The sequence below is a fragment of the Desmodus rotundus genome, chromosome 11 (assembly GCF_022682495.2).
Source record: "Desmodus rotundus isolate HL8 chromosome 11, HLdesRot8A.1, whole genome shotgun sequence".
Lineage (NCBI taxonomy): Eukaryota > Metazoa > Chordata > Mammalia > Chiroptera > Phyllostomidae > Desmodus > Desmodus rotundus.
Window position 1 is genome coordinate 23,436,004 of NC_071397.1, and position 19,561 is coordinate 23,455,564.

The window sequence follows — 19,561 nt, forward strand, 5'->3', positions numbered from 1 at the left end:
TAATTTAGGAAAGGTCAAGTGATTACTTTGGACAGAATCATGAGGTAATTTTTTCAATAAGGATTTTTGTAAATCAAAGTTCTGCTTAGTTCTTTCTCATTTTTAAATATTCAGATCTCACTTTCAATCAGACCATGACAGAATGTGAAGTTTCTAGTTACTGCTATACACAATTATATCTTTTATAAGCAGAAGAAAAACATTTGTGATAAGCAATTAATATAACATAATTTAGACTTCCCCAAAAAGGAAGAAAAAAATAAACTGATGGCTCAAATGAATCACAGTGGTTTAAATACTCATTCATTTCTTAAGCTATATGTAAAATATTTTATAAAAATATTTTCAAATATAAAAAGTTTCACCTCAAAATTTTAAATGAAGCAAAACACAAGATAATTATGAATAACATACAATTTAGGAGATTGAAACATCTCCTATAAGTAGAATTAGGACAATTATGTGTAATTTTCCCAAGACTATTCTATTTTACTGAATAGTCATTCTTTTGAGTGAAAATATAACCCTGGAAGGAGATGTAAAATTGCAGTAATTTATCCACATTGTTTTTATTTTCTCATTTAATAAGCAGCTGTGGATATATTGATATGGTGAGATTTGAGCTTATTTTCCCTGTCTTAATATAAAGTTCGTAATTATCTACATCTTTTTATAACTGGCAAAAAAAGATTACAACTAAACAAGATTTAAGTTAAATTAATAAATGAATAAAAAGGAATTCTAAATATTTACTGTCATGACTAACAACAGAATTTGTGTCATACATCTACATAGGGAAGGGAAAATAATTTTTCTTATATTCCTCTAAGTTCTTGGCTGAGACACCCACCACCCCGTAATAAAATACAGATTAACAGAAAACACACATACACACACACAATTGTAATAGCATGTACACCTCCTATATACACAGCAGAAACCCAGGAAAACTAAGTAACTCTCAGAAGTGACTGAAGCCACTATCTTAAATACCATCTCTAGCTAAAGACCAAAGGAGGTAGGGAGGCTGACCAGATAAGGGGTTTTAAAAGCACAATAACAAGTAACAAAGTATGGTTGTTAATCAAAGTTACTAGAGATTTAGTCATCTTCCTCTTCCTGATACAGTCAGGGAGACACCCTTATAAGTGGAATTTTCCCTTATAAATGTAAGTGTCTCTTACAAAACAGTAACTTCAATTCAGTTTTCAGAGCTTCTCCTGTGTATGCAGTTTCTTAATGATCAGCTCAAGATATCCCTTATGCAAAACAGATATAATCTGGAGTGGAATATTCATTCTTAAATTTTTCTTTTTATAAAAATGTATTTATTGTAAAATGATTATTAGTTCATTTTAATGATCTTTAATAGTAAAAACAAGAAAGAAGAAAAGGTAGAAAATCTCTTAATGTTTGAGAAATTGACATTAAAATGTCATGTGTGTAAATTACACTGAAACACATCTTGAAAGACTGTTAACCTAGTACATTTTATATATATATATATATATATATATATGTTCTCAATGTGTACATTTCATAATATAAATGCAACAGCATAGATGCTATAAATTTGAAGACCACAGACATGGTATTTCCATTAGTAGGTCAATTATATCTGTCTCTTCTGATTAGTGACTTAGGTCACAGATTAAGAGTCCCCCTTTCAGGTGCTTCCCAGTGTATGTTAGTGTGGGAGAGGAAGAAACTTTTCTCTACCCTTCAGTGTTCTTTCAACTGGCCTAATAATCAAATCTACATGAGACAGATTAATAAAATAAAATAACCAAATTTATTTGTACATGTACTTAGGGAACCCCATATACATGAGTGTCAGAGACCCTCATATCTGGGAACTTAAGAATTTGTCCAAAGGTCTTTTTTTACCATAGATAGTGTGTATCTTTTTTGCCTACCTGGTGCCCTGTCTCAATGGCTCAACTTTCTGTCACTGGGCAAGAAATTTACTACACAATGATCTCTGCCCCCCTCACTGTACTCAGTTATAGGGCTTTCATCTTTATACATCCTATGATACATTTCTGGTCAAAAGAGTCTTTCTTACCTTCCTGTCATGAACTGCATCCTATTAAGCATCACCTTACTACTAAAAAGTGAATCGCACCTGTTGCATTAGTATGATGGAGACAGAATAGTCGAAGTTCTGCTACTGATTGCTTGTGTGGGTTTACAAATTGTCTAGTCCTCAGTGAAGAATTAAAATGTTGAAGAAATTTTGTTCTGAAATTTATATCAAAGGTATATATTAAGCAACATTCTCTGTTCTGCTTTATCTTCATCAGACGGTGACAGACTTCCCTTAGAAAGCAACTAAAATAACTGATACCTTTAGCTTTACTGGAAAGAGAAAAGTCAGCACCTCCCCAGAAAAGACACACAAAGTTACTCTCAGAGAGTTGAAGGAATCAAGAGGAATATAATGTTAGTTTATATTTCCATTTGGCTTCGTTAAACTTAAACCAGATTCTAAATTCCACTTCTATCAGTCTAGTATTTCGTGATGAGAGTTCTCTAATTTTAGTCAATAAGGCTACTTCAAAACCCTTCCAAATTATTAGTTTTTATGCCATTTTTACTGAAACGTTGAAATAAACATCCTATAAATTTATATTTTAACCATCACATATGCCATAGAAAAAAATAATACCTTTTGTCTCTACATACTTTCTCCCTGTTACTTCTAGGCTAACCTGTTGTGGTATGCGTGAGTACCTCCTTCCCTCCCTTCAAAATGAATAAGTATATATTGTTCCCCTGAAGGGCCCTCCCTTCCTTTCTTTTTCTCTTAATCCACTTTTTTTACTCAATAAACACTGAATGGTTCACTTTTTCAGATATTTTAATTAGGCACATAATTCCTTAAGCCCCTATAAATCTCATTACTTGACAAATGCATCACACACTTCAAAATTGTTTTTTTTGTCCAATTTGTTCCTATCACTTTTAATGTTTCCCTTTTCTACAATAAAAATGCCTACTATTTTTCAAAACTAAATCTGTCAGCTTCTGCTTTTTGAAACTAGTTATAGCTCTTCTCTGAAAAGTTAGGCACTTTTTTCTATATCTTGTTCAAAAGACCAATTATATAGTACTTTTGTAATAATTTTCATTGTTTGGACTAGTTCATTATTGACTGAGACTCTTTTCAGATTGGCAATTGTAACTATCAGCCTAAAATTTAAAATGGTGTTCTTTGTGTTACTCTCTTTAATACTGGCAAATATTTACTTTTTTTTAATTAAGAAGAAAATCTTCCCAAATCATAAATTTTTCAATAAGAGAAGCGTATAAAACAAATAATTGTGCAATTAAAAGCACATGTAATAGACTTCATAGCCGAGAATACTGGTATTCTCATAGAGCTGAAACTAGCAACATCTCCATGAATAAGTGATATATGTGAGTTTTTGTCTCCTTAAGCAGTAATGGCAAAGAATGAGATATGGAAAGTATAGTTATATTATTGATTCATATCCGTATGCATACAAGACAATCTAATATTAGGGACACCTTTCCGAAAGCTGAGTTAGATGAACTATATCTCATGATCTAGAACAGATCTATATTTGATGGTCTGAAACTGATGAAGGTAGGATATTCTAAAGCTAAGGCCTTGAGATTAATGATGACATTAGAGAAAAATAGCTAAGAGTAAAAGAACCACATGGAACATAAATTGTTGAAATTTTAGTGCAAAGAGCAAAAGGAAGCATATTAGAAACAGCATATTTTATTTTAAAAATGGATATGTCTTACGGATAAAAAAAGGAAATTGTGATTTAATGTTTCGGAGAGGTTTCCTGAACATGAACGGATTATTTTCACAAGAAGCATATCATAATAATAGTAGCAGTACTATTATATGTACACAAATATGTATATATATATTATATATGGTAGCAGTACACTTTTGGCATTTTATGTAAATTTTTCCTACAGTTGCAGTAACACTATAAAGTACATGTGTTTTTATTTTATTAAAATATACATCTCATTAAAGTTAAATGCTTATCTCAAGATCACAAAATTAATTAGCATCTAAATAAATTCAAAGTATAAGTTTAAATTTTATTATTTTCAGTGTACCTATAAATTGTAACAGCTCTCATTACCTCCCCTCAAGAAACTTAGCTACAATCTATTGAGCGACTTCTATGTCAAATTCTTTGCATCGGTTACCTCCATGACTTAAAACATAACTCTAAAGACGCTTTACCTTCTTTTTACAAATGAGAAAAGTATACATCAGAGAGTTTAAATAACTTTATTACATTTAGAAAATTAGTAAGAAACAGAGCTAGCTTTCTAACCCAGTTTTGTTTGAAAAGCATGTACTCGTTTCAAAAGCATGTGCTTCCAACAATACCATATTTTGCATATTACAGTAAAATTATTTACTTTTAGCTCCTGAAAGGGTAGAACATTCATATCCATAAAGAAAAATGATCAGAGACACACACACAACTGGCGTGTGTATTTCAGGAACTTATATCAGGTTTGTTAATTTTAATATCTTTTTTTTCTGTGTGAGCTTTGATATCTTCTATACTTTTGACATTATTATTATTCCAAAATCAAAATCATTTTACTGATTTTTTCACTTATCTTTCTTTTCTCAGAGTATTATAATCAATGTTTTAGCATTCACTTATTAACCATTTAAATATTTATTACCATATTTACAGTTTCCATGGTTTTTCAAATAACTTAAAATCATTCTTTCACAAGTCTTGTAAGAGCTGTACACTACAAGACTTGCATGTGAAAAATCTAGTGGAAAGGTGGACAACATAAATTAACATGTGGGAAACTATAATCATTGAATAGAACCACTAGGTTATTCTTTCTATCTGGTATGTTTTACATTTCTAGTTATTTTGGAAATTGCCTAAAATGAAGCACAAAAAAGGAAAATAAATAAAGTAAAAAAAAAAAAAAAACAGAAAAACAAAATCTATGGAATAGTATTAAATAGTGTATATACAGTGAGTTCTCACTTAATGTAGCCCATAGTTTCTTGGAATCTCTGACTTTAAGAAAACAACTTATAACAAAAACAATTTTACTATAGGCTAATTAATTCATATAAATAAGAGTTAAGTTCCTATGGCATGTTTTTAATTACAAAAACTTCTAAATAAAGACCTAAAACATTTCTAATTTTAAACATTGAAATAAATGTAAGCTATAGATTTAAGAAAAATTCAATAAAAACAAGTAAGATCAATATTTTCTAACTTGATTATTCCAGGTCAGGGTTGTAGTTGGAAACCAATTCTCGAGAGGACATCCTTTATATCCAAGGGCCTCTTACCCATACCCCATACTCACCCAGACCGGGGGGCAGTGTAGACACCCAATTCACTTTACATGCACGTCTTTGGGATGTGGGAGGAAACTAGAGACCCTCAGGAAGCCCACACAGACATTGGAAGAAAGTGCAAACTTCACACAGTCAGTGACCCCAGCTGGAAGTGAAAATTTTTTTCTCTCAACATTGTAAGGAAAAAATGTTGAATGAAACAACCTTATTAGAAGAATTGCTGTATGAACTAAAGTTCCAAAAGAGGGTGAAAGTAGACAGAAAAAATATTTAAAGAGATAACAGCCAAGAATTCCTAAAATTATTGAATGATAGCACCCAAAGTTCCAAGAAACTTGGAGAAAACTAAGCAGGATACATATACACACACACACACACACACACACACACATACACTAAGAAAGTTTGTTAATCTGATGAATTTTAAAGATAAAGAGAAAATCTTAAAGTTAGCCAAAGAAAAATAGCAACAGATATAATTATGGTATTATATTTTTCATCAGAAACTCTAAAGGAAATAGACAATAAGACAACATGTTTTTTAAATAATGGGGAGGGTAGGCTTTTTAACCCAGAAGTGTATATTCAGGAAAGCCATATCTCAAAATAAAGGTGTAATAAAGAATTTTCAGGCAAACATGCAAGCAAAATAGAAACAGAGACATGGAAATAAAGAACAAACTAACAGTGACCAGAGGGGAGGGGGAGGAGTCTAAGGGGGGAAGAAGGGGAAGAGTCAAGGAACATGTATAAAGGACCCATGGACAAAGACAAGGGGGAGATGGGGAGTGGGGGGAGGGATTGATGTGGAAGATGGGGGAGGGGAGGGCAAAGGAGAGTATGGGAGTAAAAATGAGGACAACTGTAACTGAACAACAATTAATAAAAAAAATTGTTGAAACAAAATGAAAAACACTCTGGGAAATAAAAATGTGCTTAAAAAAGGAATTTTCAAGCAAATAAAAACTAAAAAGTTATTACCATAAAACTTGTACTAAAAGAAATGTTAAGCACATTTCTTCAGTCAATAAAAATATGTTACCAATAGGAAATTTTAATCTATGGTATGAAATTACCACATGATATAGTTAAAATGTATAAAATACCAAAAAATTACATTTTTATGTTAAAACTCTGTAAGATAACCGAGTATAAAAATGAAAATAACTTATCATAAAGACAATAACATATATAGACAAAATACTTGATACTACAAGCATAAAGAAAGGAAAAAAGGAAGTGTAAATATTCTGTTCTAAACACCTTGCCGTGTACATAAAGTGGAAAAAATTTGCTTGAAAAAAGGTTACAATACATTATAGATGTGTTATAAACCCTAGATAAACCACTAAAAATTACAAAATAGTATTACTAATACTAATATTTGAAAAGAAATTGGAATCCCTCAAAATCAGTCAATTAAAAATGAGGAATAAAAAGAGAAAATGTGGAAAGAAAAATACTGATTGGACAAATATAAAGAAAATAGAAGACACTATTTTGATAGTTCTATTAAATATGAACACTCTAAACAGACAATGAAAGGCAGAAATATCTAATTTAATAAGTAATTAATGTCCAAATATTTGCTATTTATATTTATATCTCACTTTAAATATACAAGCATAGATATGTTAAAAGTACGCAGCAGAGGTAATGGAACATCCCATAGATTTCCATTCAGTGTCTGCTAATCATTTATTGTCCATTCATACTTAAGATTAGGCAACCTAAGGTTTATCTGGTAAACTTGTGTTAAATATTTATTTTTTTCAATTTCTACAGCAAATTGAAAATTCCTGCAAGAAATATATTCTATTGCAAAACAAATCTAAGGAGCTCTCTACTTGGAGACATTCAGTATAGAGAAGCACAAAGATGAAGTACAGAGCAGAAATAAAATAGATCAAGTAAACAAGTACACTAACTTTGAGGTTCACAAGGCTCTTATAGGTCTTCTATTACACAGGCAACTAGCAAATATCAGTATTTCATTCACACTCATCCTACCAAAGAAAAAAAGAAGTTGCTTCTCTGGAGGAGAAGAATATGTTCGTTCCACAGGAAAAAAATATTTTCCTCAAGAAAGAGGTTTAATCCACAACTAAGATACACTACCTGAGATGTTCATCAGTCACAAAGCACTTCCTGTATTTATACATACCCTAGAAATAGAAATACTACACTAATGTTTAGTGCATCCCCCTGCAATAAAAGCAGAGAATAAAGGATCACCAGAAGGTTTGGGAAAATCCTCCAATGCAGAATAAATAATAGCAAACAGTAAGACAAAATAAACTTGGAAATAAAAATCCAATTCACAGAACTGAAGAAAATTTCAAAAATACTATTATGAATACCTTCAGAGAAATATTATTTCTTCAAAAATAAAGACATTCTATGAGAACAATAAGAAGTCAAGATGCAATCTTGAAAGTTATTCTTGAGATATTAAAAATTAAATGTTCAATAGGAGAGTCTGAAAACAAACTCCAGAAAGTCTCCCCAAAAGCAATACAAAAAAGAAAGACGTTGAGTATAAAAGTAAAAAGAAACAAAATAAGGAATAAATTAAATGAAGTTTTACATTAAAATTGCTGTTATAAAAAATGACAAGAAAATAGTGGGAAGGAAATATCAAAAAAAAATTTTAAATGATACAAGAACATTTTTCAGAACTGAAAATAATCATGAATGCACAAAGTTTTAATTAAAGACAATACACATCAAATGTACATCACCGTGAAATTTCACAACACCAGCAATAAAGTAAAACCAAAAAGCTTTCAACAGGAGACATTTTGGCTCATGTAAAAAAAATAAAAATAATAATGGTATCTATATTTCCAACAGGCACTTGAGGTAAAAAAAATTGGTAGATATTGCTTTCAAAATTCTGGGAGAAAATAATTTTCCATCTAGAAATCTATAGCTTGTCTGAGCATTCTTTAAATATGCTTGCAGAATTTAGATATTGTTCAGATTCAAGGACCACAAAAAATATTCCTTTTATCTACTGTTTATTACTGGCAGATAAAACTATAATATATAAATAGTAAACAAAGTAAAACGAATAGTTAAAAAGGAAAAAGAAACAATTTTATTATACTATTCAGTTGAAAAGTGAAAGATGTTCATACAGTAAAAATAAAATAAATACTGATAATTGAAACAAAAATGTAGTATAACTACGTTGGGGGCGTGGGGAAGTCGGGTAGGGAATGTAGGGTAGTGAGGGTAATGGAAAATATAGGGTAGCTGCTACATTTTGTATAATTACTAAATAAAGAAATCAGATTAGCTAAAAGTGATGAATAAGAAATATTGGTATATACATTATTTATACATAAAATTTTAGTAGTATTTGATTTTGAAAGTACTTGTATAATTCCAATGAAATCACAAATAATTAAAAATGAAAGGTGAGGAAATTAGTACCTCTGTGCATTGTACTTAGCTTGGCAGCTCTCAGAATTTTTGAAAAGTAAGAGGTCAGTAGGCCATTTTTAATATTGGAAGAGATCTTCCCTTAATGATCAATAGGGAAGATTGGATTGATAAAACCCTTGCCAGAGTGAATGAGGTACTTGCCTTTGGCACAGAATTTAGGGTGATGACAAACAAGTCAGTACTAACCAATATCATTTTTTGCTTAGATTTTCCCTTTTTTTTTTAATTGTTGTTCAAGTACAGTTGTCTCCATTTTCTCCCCACCACTCTCCCCTTCCTCCCCCACCCCCCCCTCCCACCCTAAATCCTATCCCCCTTTGGCTTTGTCCATGTGTCCTTTATACATGTTCCTTGACTATCCTTGGCCTATTTTCCCCATTATCCTCTCTCCCCTCTCTTCTGGTTACCATCAGTCTGTTTTTTATTTCAATGTCTCTGCTTATATTTTGCTTGTTGTTTTTTTGTTGATCAGGTTCCACTTATAGGTGAGATCATACAGTGTTTGTCTTTCACCATCTGGCTTATTTCACAGCATAATGCTCTCCAGTTCCATCCATGCTGTCTCGAAGGGTAGGAGCTCCTTCTTTCTTTCTTTCTGCTCCATAGTCTTACACTGTTTAAATGTACCCTCATTTTTTGATCCACTCATTCACTCATATTCCAAATAACACACTACTCTTGGTCTTTTACTTTTTATTCTTTTAATTCAGATTATATATTTCTTATCATACTATTGGTATTCCAGATCCCACAGAGCACCCTCCCCAATCTCGATCCATTTCTCCATCTTCCTGACTTTTATTACTGTTGCTGTAAACATTATTTTCTCTCCATGTTAAATAAAAAAATCAATCATGCCTATAAAACAAAGTCCAAACAAAATCTCTAGGCACTGAAGTTCATGTGAGCTTCCCAGGTTGACAATACTCGATGTTGTCTCACATTGAGAACAATTGCAGTTTTGCATTTGGAGGCCTTCCATACTCTTCTCTTGGTTTCTTTTAATGGATACATTCCCTGCAATAAACCATAACTGTGAATATAATCTCTCAGTGAATTTTAGGACTCCTTTTAGTAAATTATTGAGCTGTAGAGTGGTTTTGGGAACTCTCAAACTTATACAGTATCTAAATATTACCTAAAAATGTAACATAAAATGTAATAATATTGCAGTGGAAGGGTGGAATGTGGATAGAACTATAAGTTATGCAAGAATGTCAGATTCTTGATCATTGTTGATAATGGAAATGTAGATGGTTATTATTTTTTATTTTTTGTGTTTATGTAATTTTAAATGATAAAACTATTGAAAAAACTCATTCTTCATAGTTTTTCAATTTAGATTAGGAAAATCCAAAGGAATGCAAAAGTTAATTGCACTGCAATTTATTTACTCATTTGACTACTTTAAATATAGCATTTTGATAGGTAATGATAGTAAAGGAGATACTACAAAATTAAGTCATTAGTTGCCTTTCAGTTAATTTCTATAAGCTTTATTTTGTTTTTCTAGATCATATTTGTTTAATAGACTTTTTGGTCAATTTACTTTATTTCCTCATATCAGTATTTTTCTAAGCTTCTCTAATCAATAAATTCATTTAAATTTTTGAGTGATCAGATTACTCTGAATGAACATAAAGGGGTAACTAGATTATCTGAAATGCAGAATATGAAGATCAGGAAAAATCCATTCAACCCAAAATTCTCTAGCTTAGTAATAAGCAAGTGCCCTGTATCACATACCACCTGAGAAGGTGGCTATCAAGCACCACCAGTCATCAAGTGACAGTGAGTGAATGTTGCCTGAAATCTCTCCTCGGTTCAATAGAGAAACAGAGTTTATCATGAACATTGAATTTAAGGACCAAATCCTAACAAGCATTGTGCATCAGGTACCTGGGAACATTTTTAAATAGACATTCTTGGACTTTACCACACAGAACCCTTGAGGAAGTAAGTCTAGAGTAGAAGGTAAGCATATGTGCTTTCAAAACCTTCCCAGCCTTGGCTGATACGGCTCAGTGGGTTGATCACCAGCCTGCAAACCAAGCTCGCTGGTTTAATTCCCAGTCAGGGCACATGCCTGGGTCATAGGCCAGGTCTCTGGTTGGGGCAAACTGATTGATGTTTTTCTCGCACATCAATGTTTCTCTCCCTCTTTTTCTCCCTCCCTCTCCCTCTCTCTAAAAAATGAATAAATAAAATCTAAAAAAACCCCCAACCATCCAGATGCTTGGGATGTGCATCACAATTTAAGAACAATTAATTTAAGGATATTACCCACATTTGCTGATGGCAAACTACCTATGTTACCAATTTTAAAAATATAACAATAGGTAATCTTTTCATTCTAATTGTTATATACGTTTTAAAATAACACTATATTTCAACGTATTGATTATACATATGTATGTATAGTAATTGACAATATAGTTAAAATGCCTTACTCTTACCATAAGTTTCCTTTCATGAATTACATTGGATAAATCCTCAAATATAGATAATTACCTTGAAATAAGAAATTATCCCGCTCTGTCACAAAAATATCTCTGTACTTCATCTCCAAAAACCTGCAGCTTCAATTACATCTTTTAAGTCTTTCCTTCTGCTATCTGCCGAATTTCACTATCCACGGGCTTTACCAATCCAATTATCTATCAAGTCCGAAAAGAATAAGAGCTGTAATCTCTGAGATCAAAACTGGACGTTACCACGTTTCTCAATAGTTATTCAATTCACACTTCAAGGAAAGTTTATCTCTTTGTACTTGAGTCAGAAAATATTCTCCTTTTTTTTCTTTAAACTCTGCTATTTTCACAAGGGTATAAAAATATCTTTTGGTATTACAGGCAACACAGTAGAAAGCATTTTTGACCATGAATTTAAAGATCTGTATTCTAACTCTGGCTTTGTCACTAAGTCTGTGGCCATAGACAAGGTTGTTTTTCTTCATACGAATGATGAGGAATTAACTAAATGTTCTCTGCAAACCCATTAGCTCTATGAATTTACACACTTGGTTATGCTGGGACCAGATTGTTTCTCCATTTCTACTTACTATCAGCAGAATTTGTCCAAATTCATTCTGATATAACAATGGGTAAAACTGATCAACAATTAATCTTCTGCATATAATAGGGTAGAATAATTGGTTTAAGTAATTATTTGCAAGACCTCTTCAATAGAATATAAGTTCTCAGGGCCTGAATGTAAGAAAAAAATACTCTGCTAATAGTAACAAATATTCTAGTTTCTCTGAAGAGAAGATAAAGGTATGGGGGTAGGGTGAAAAAGAGTGTGAAGTCAGTAATATGGCAGAATATAATTTTGCTCAGTAATTTGACTTTCACAATCTCAAAACCTTCAGAAAATTCACTGAGAGTCAATTTTTTGAAGCATATTTGATGGACACTAACATAGGAAGTAACTTTCCAAACAGAATAATATTAGTAAAATCAAGAAAATCTCATGTAGATGCAGAAACAGAAAAATTGAGGGGGGTGGAAATTAGTTAAGAAAATTGTATAAATCTATAAAATGTGTGAGCAGAACTTTATACATTTTAAAACCATGAAATTGGGTTTTTGGCCCAGTTTAACCAGATCTAAAAGACAATTACTGATACATGGGTTATAGAAACTCACCATTTTAAGAGTCTCTACTTTGAGATTTCACACCATGGTGTCCTGAGAATTCAACTTACAAGCAGAGACCAATTGAAAAAAGGTAGAAAATCCCACCTGCTTTTAGGTCTTGATTCATGAGATTGCAATCAGAAATTCGTGCAGATGCTTATTTATTACCCCCTTCCACCCTCTCTGATCTGTGAACTTGTCATAACTTGTTAATATACACTCTTGTAACCTTCCTCCTTTCCTGTCCTCTTTATAGAACCAATCAATACAGACACTTCAAGAAAACAAAACTCCAAGAAAACCACTCATGGTGTACGAGAAGGCGATAGAGTGATGACTGCACGTTGTTTTCTGTGACAGTAACATCTTTATGAGCAAAGAAAGGCCAAGTTAAAAAAAAAAGGATAAACATCCTTGTGTTTTTATGATGAACTTTGAATGCATAGAAAATTAGATAGGATAGTATAAAGAACTTCAATATACCATTACCCAAGTCTGCCAATTAATGCATGGCCAAGGTTATTTTACTCCCTTTCTCTTCGGCCACCCCAGAATATTTTTCAAGGAAATTTGAGATAGCATGCTATTTTATCTGAAAATGTTTCATAATCTTCTCTAAAGAGATTTATAATGCTATTGTCACACTAAAATATTAAAATACTTTCTAAATATCACTTATGTTCATTTTTCCTCAATTGCATCATGATTTTTCAGAGTTTTTCAAGCAAGTATCTACAAAGGTCTATAAAGTGTGATGGTTGAATAAGTTGATATGCCTCTTAAATTGTTTTAATCTATAACTTTAACTATATTTATAAAATCTATAATATGTAATTCTTTTCTTTTGTTAAATTGCATTGGCTAAGATCTTCAACTAAAGGTCAAACAGTAGGACAGAGAATCGTTTATGGGACTCTACTTTTTCTTCATTTAGTGGGAAACTCCCTGTTACTTCCTCAGCAAGTAACATGATAGCAACTGCACTGAATTATACGTTTTATTCTGTTAAGGGAGTATCCATAAATTCCTATTTTGTGTATGTTCTAACATACGTGGGTGTTGAATTTTGTCAAATGTCTTTTCTAGTATCTATGAATTTGTCCCCTTATGTTCTATAAAATTCAAAATACCAAGAAGATCATCACAGAACTTGAAAAATACAAAATTTACCTGAAAAAGTTAACATATTCCTAAGGCTCATTTCAATGTCAGAAAAAAGAATAATCAGGTGGTACAATTAAGCTGTAGAAGGTGTTGAAATAGATTTTAAAATAGAGTAATTAAAGAAATTTGTTACTTATAGGACTAGATAGATCAGTGGAACTGAATGGGAAAGTACAAAAACCAAGTCAATTTTGGAATTTACCGTATAATAAGGTTAGCATTTTATCAGTTGACTGAAGATGAATTTTTAAAAAATCAGTGTTGGAGCAACTGGTTAGAGGTTTTGAAAATAGTATAATTATTGGGTTGTTTATATTTAATAATATTTCATACTTACTTTGTTAATGATGTTTTGCACACATTAATATCTTATATACTCAGTTGAAAATAATGTGATTATTTTTTCAGTAAATTCAGGAAATAATTGGGAGAAAAACTCTAAGAATATAAAGAAGTGGGGACAAAGAATGCTCTCATATTTTTAAAGCACAAGAATGTGAAGTAAGGAAAGTTAAAAAAAGTTTGGCATGATAGTCAAGTTAACGTGGAACTATACAATTACCCCCTAAAGAAGACCAAAGTGATTAGGCTAAGGTCCCCAGGAGATTAATAATATAATGAGAAAAGTAATAGGTTGAGAATCACTTAGAGATAGAAATAAGATGGAAGAAAAATTGAGGTAGAGTTTTGGAAAAGAAATGTACAGTGAACTATAAATTAGAAATGTAACTGGGATCTAAGCAAACCAAAAATATATAAAAACTTTAAGACTCAGTGTGTCACAGACAACTTGGCTTGCAATCAAATTATGCTCTGAGTCTGAATGTTAACATGTATTTGGTATTGTTGATTATGTTGTGCTGGCTTTGGAATAATCACTGTTAATTGATGTCTATTGTAATGCAAAAAAAGTTAAAGTAAATATATAAGTAAACTTCTCTATTCAATACACAAACACAAAATGGAACAGTAGTATACTCTTATTAACCTATCAGCTGTGCAATCCAGGATATATGCAATCTTTGATTTGGCAAAAGTTATACAGTTCATCATGGGATGCAGAGACTCCATTAGCAATGCAATTGCTAAGAGAGGAAGATTAACCACTCAACCCTGTGGCGTAAGTGTTTTCTTTATTTCGTAAATTTTGATGCTTAGAGTCTGATAGACTGCTGAGCAAAGAAATTATCAAGAGATGCCCCTGAGGTGGAAAAGAAAAGTAGTGAAATGAGTCATTTATTTAATTTCATATTGGTTTAAAAGGAGAAGTAGTCTATTTTATTGTAAGAGTTCCGTTACATACCAATAGAAATATCTTCATCTGACTCTGTGCTTAAAGAAATAAACAACATCAAAATTAGGTATTTTAGACAAATAGGGTACTTTAGATTTTAAGAAACAGTAAATTCTTTGTAACCTCTTTAATTAAAATGATCAAATGTAAATTAAGTTAGATGAATTCTTACTCAAAATTCATCACATGTATATGTGATATTGAGGAAGATCGTGAACACATTAGTTGGTACTTTTATTTTCTTGATTAAAATCAGCAAGACTCAATATTAACTCATATCTGTATCAGATCATCAAAATTCTTAAATCTGTGCTTGGTTTATATACCATGTCAGTAGGTCTCAGCATAAATATTGCTCCTTGATGCTTCAATTCCCACACTGCATTGATTTTGTATATGTGTTTGAATGTATTTTAATACACATGCACAATTTAATCCTGCAGGTAAAGTCTACATATCACTGTTATACATGGAATTTAAAAACTACAATCTTGTAAACATAAGATTGCATTATTAAAAGATTCAGTCATGACTAGAAAAGTCTGCTGTGAATGATGTTTGCAAATATTACCATATTTAATTTTGTTTTATCAGCATTTATATTGCTGTTGTTCTTTTATAAAGAGAATCACCAAACTTTTTTTTTGAGTGGCTGGATAGTAAACATATTTGGCTTTATGGGACATACATGTTGCAACTCAACTTTGTTATGAAATGAAAACAGCCATAGAGAATATCTAAACAAATGGGTATAGCTGTTATCCAATGAAATTTTAATTATGGGTACTGAAATTTTAATTTTATGTGGCATAAAATATTCTTTTGATTAGTTTTCAACTTTTTAGAAATGTAAAATCCATTATTGGCTTGTTGGCAAGGCAAAAAAAAAAAACAAACCAGGAAATAAATAGGATTTGGATTCCAGAAAATATTTTGCCTAACCCTGCCTAATACTAATTTCTTTGTCTTTAATGTAAGGGGAAATCACTACAAATGTATAGTTAATAAATAAGATAGATATACTTAAATAGTAGTAAATGCCTACATATACTAATTCAGTCATTCAAGACATATTAATTATTTTCCTTATGTAAAGTATGTACTGGATGCAACAAATGATATGAAGAGTATGGCACAGTTACTACAAGGCTTAAATCTATTAGAAGTTTCAAGTAATCTACTCCACACATACAATAATAATACAAGGTCATCTGGGATAACTGTCAGACTTGACACATACATAAGTTCCATAGGCATTCTCAGCAGGAGGTGATTGCTGAAATCACAGCAAATATTTCCATGATGTGTTAAGACTCAGTGGATGGCAGTATATTTACAAGCAGATGGTAAAAAGAAAAAATAAATTGTAGATGAAAAAAGGCAAAATTATAAGCCAATATCTTATAGATAAGTAACTTTTTATTTTTGAGAATAGATATAGTTGGATTGGGCAATTTATAGAGGGGAAGTTCTTGAGTTCCAAAAGATATACTGTTTTCTTTATGGTTAATCCAATAATAATTTGGTATCTACTACGTACCTGTCACTGGGTTCGGTTCTAGGGTAGTGAAAATTAATAACACATGGTTTCTGTCTTTGAGTGTTCTGCAGTCTAATGGAGAGTTGTGAACTTGCAAGCCAACAATTAAAATACAGCACAAGGAGTAGTAGAATATAATGTCTACAAAATGATAAAGGAACATAGCACATATTGATTAATTCTAATGGGGATGTGGAAATGCAAGAAAAGACTTTACAGAGGAAGTAATGTTTTTTTCTGAAATTAATGACACTAGGAATTTTCAAAGATAGGAGGGAGAATAGGGTACGAAGAACAATATGCAAACTCACGAGATACAAAGAAACGAGTTATGTTTTCCAGGGTATAAAGACAGAAAGGAAAAGAAACAAAGAGGATGTTGATAGGAGATGAAATTATAATATTCCCAACTTAATAATTAATTAAGCAATATTAATTTTTCAGCTCTTACACTGCAAGTACACATTTTAAAAGGCAAATATTTTAATTTATCTTATTATTTCCTAGTAAAGCTATCTCAGGCATCTCAAGCATATTAATTGTGGCAAAAGATCTGATGATAGCATCAGAGAATTAAAGGAGGACATTTCAGAAGTTCGCATTTAAGAGGATCGATATTTTCTATTCACATATTTAAGAAGATAGGTGGGAGATCCTGTAAGCTCAGGACAGGAGATATTATAAGATCCTCCTACCTCAGAGAGAACAATAGACCACTTCTGACTAGAATGATAGGGATTACGTTTCCTTGAAGATCTGAGGTAAACCATTTCTCCCTAACGATCCTGGTGTTTGCCACCCATTAAAAATAGAAGAGTATGACTATGATCACTTTTTTACTTCAAAGTATTTTTAATCATAGATAAACAATAGAAAAATATGAAGTTTGTCAACTGGTAGTTTATATCATTTGAATTCATCTTTTCTCATTGTCTTTAGAATGAAACCGGAAAGAGTGAAGCTCAGAAATTGATGTAGATGAGATGAAATAAAAAATGGAGTCCTGATGAATGAGCCCAGTTTTTTCCTTTTTTTATTTCTTTGAATTTATTGAGGTGACATTGGTAATAAAATTTTTTACAGGTTTCAGGAATTCTATAATAAATCATCTGTATATTATACTGTGTGCTCACCACCTCAAGTCTCCTTCCATCATTGTTTATCTCCCTTTCACCCTCTTCTGCCTTCCCCTGCCCTCCTTTCCCTCTGGTAATCGCCACACTGTTGTCTGTGTCTGTGACTTTTCTTTTTTGAGCCCTCCAACCCCTCCTCTATGACAATTGCCAGTCTGTTCTCTGTATCTATGCCTTTCTAAATTTTGTGTGTTATTTTATTTTATTTTATTTATTAGATTCCACATGTAAGTGAAATTATATGGTACTTGTCTTTCTCTGACTGGCTTATTGCACTTGGAAGCAGCCCAAGTGCCCATCAGTGGATGAGTGGATAAAAAAGCTGTGGTACATTTACACAGTGGAATACTACTGGAATGTAAAATAAGGAAATCTTACCTGTTGTGACAGCATAAATGGACCTAGAAAATATGATTCTAAATGAAATAAGCCCAGTTTTTTCCTTAATGAAGGGCAAGAGCTTTGTTTCTCAGAGCAACGAAAGCCTCTGTTGGTGCCAGTTTTCAGTAAAGAAAGATGTTAGGTTTTGAAGGGTTCAGAATGGTCCCCACAAATATGTGCCAGTTTGGTATGTGAATTATTTTGAGCTGAAGGCAATCATAACTCTGCAGCCTCAAGGGAAACATTTACCTCTCCCTTAAAAATATTAAAATTTAATTAGGGCCTTTCCCATAATAAGAGTTGTTACCAGGAATAAGTTTTTATGATCTATCTGTAGGGCAGGGCAAAGTTCTAATTACTGAACATCCTAGGAGTCGTCCTCTTCCTCTTTGAAGCCCCAAGTGTGTCATTTCATTCTTTGGCTTAGAATGTCACACATACCTCACTTAACCTGTGGGCTAGGTCTGCCTCTGAACCTCTCGTGTAGGCTGAGTCTCTGATTCTCTCATGTATGTGGGACTCCTATCTTTGCATATGTAATTAAATTTAGTTATTTTCTCTTGTTAATCTGTCTCATGTAGATTTAGTAATTAGACCAACCAAAAGAACCTAGGATGATAAAGAATAATTTCTTCCTCTCCCACAGTTCTCTAAGGAGTTTTGTCAGTTAAAATAAGCCAATAATTACATCTGATTATTAAGGATTAATGTACTTCAGAATGTTTATTTTAGGAAAAAAATTTCTGTTCAACTAATTATACTAAATATACTTTTTTTCTATGAGAATTTACCTTTTTAAACTAATCTCTCTCCTAATTGATGATCTTAATATAAGGTTTTCAACTGGAAAATGAAAACATTGATCAAACAAACGCTAAGCCTCAAGCTATGCAATCTGCTCAAGGTCATTAAATAAATAGGAAGTGAAATTCAATTCAAGCCCAAATTTTGCGTACCCCATAATCAGCACATTGCATTATCATTGAGTATTACTCTGTGTGAAACCTGTATACTAAATGCAACATGGCATATAAGAAACCCAGGGAAGATAGGCATGGTGATAAGACACCATTTTCCCTCTCTGAACTTGCTTCATTTCAAGCCCAGTTGCTACTCTTTTGTTGTTCTTACCTTGACAAGTTCACTTCTGCCCCTAGGCTTTGTAGTTGCTATTTTCTCTTTGTGGATCATTCCTTCCTCAGAGAGTGGCATGGGTTAGCCCTCTCTTCTGGGCACTCAGATCTCTGGTCACCTCTGTTTTCTTGACAGAGGTTATTTATATAGCTCATCACCCCTCTTTGTTCTTTTATCCTGCTTTATATTTTCCTTATCATGTATGGCTTATAATTATATTACATAGTCATATGTTTTATTTATTATCTGCTTAAATTACATTTTAGTAAATTCTACGAAGGCAGAGATTTTGTCTGTTCACTATTTTATTCTCAGGGCCTGGTGCAACTTTGAGCTCATAGTAGATACTCATGAAATACTTATGAAACAAATGAATAAATAATTCAATTAATCAATTGTCTGAGAGTATTTTTCAGGAAAAAATGTCTAATAGTAAAACAGAGAGAAATACCTAGCATGATATTATAATTAATTCTGTAAATA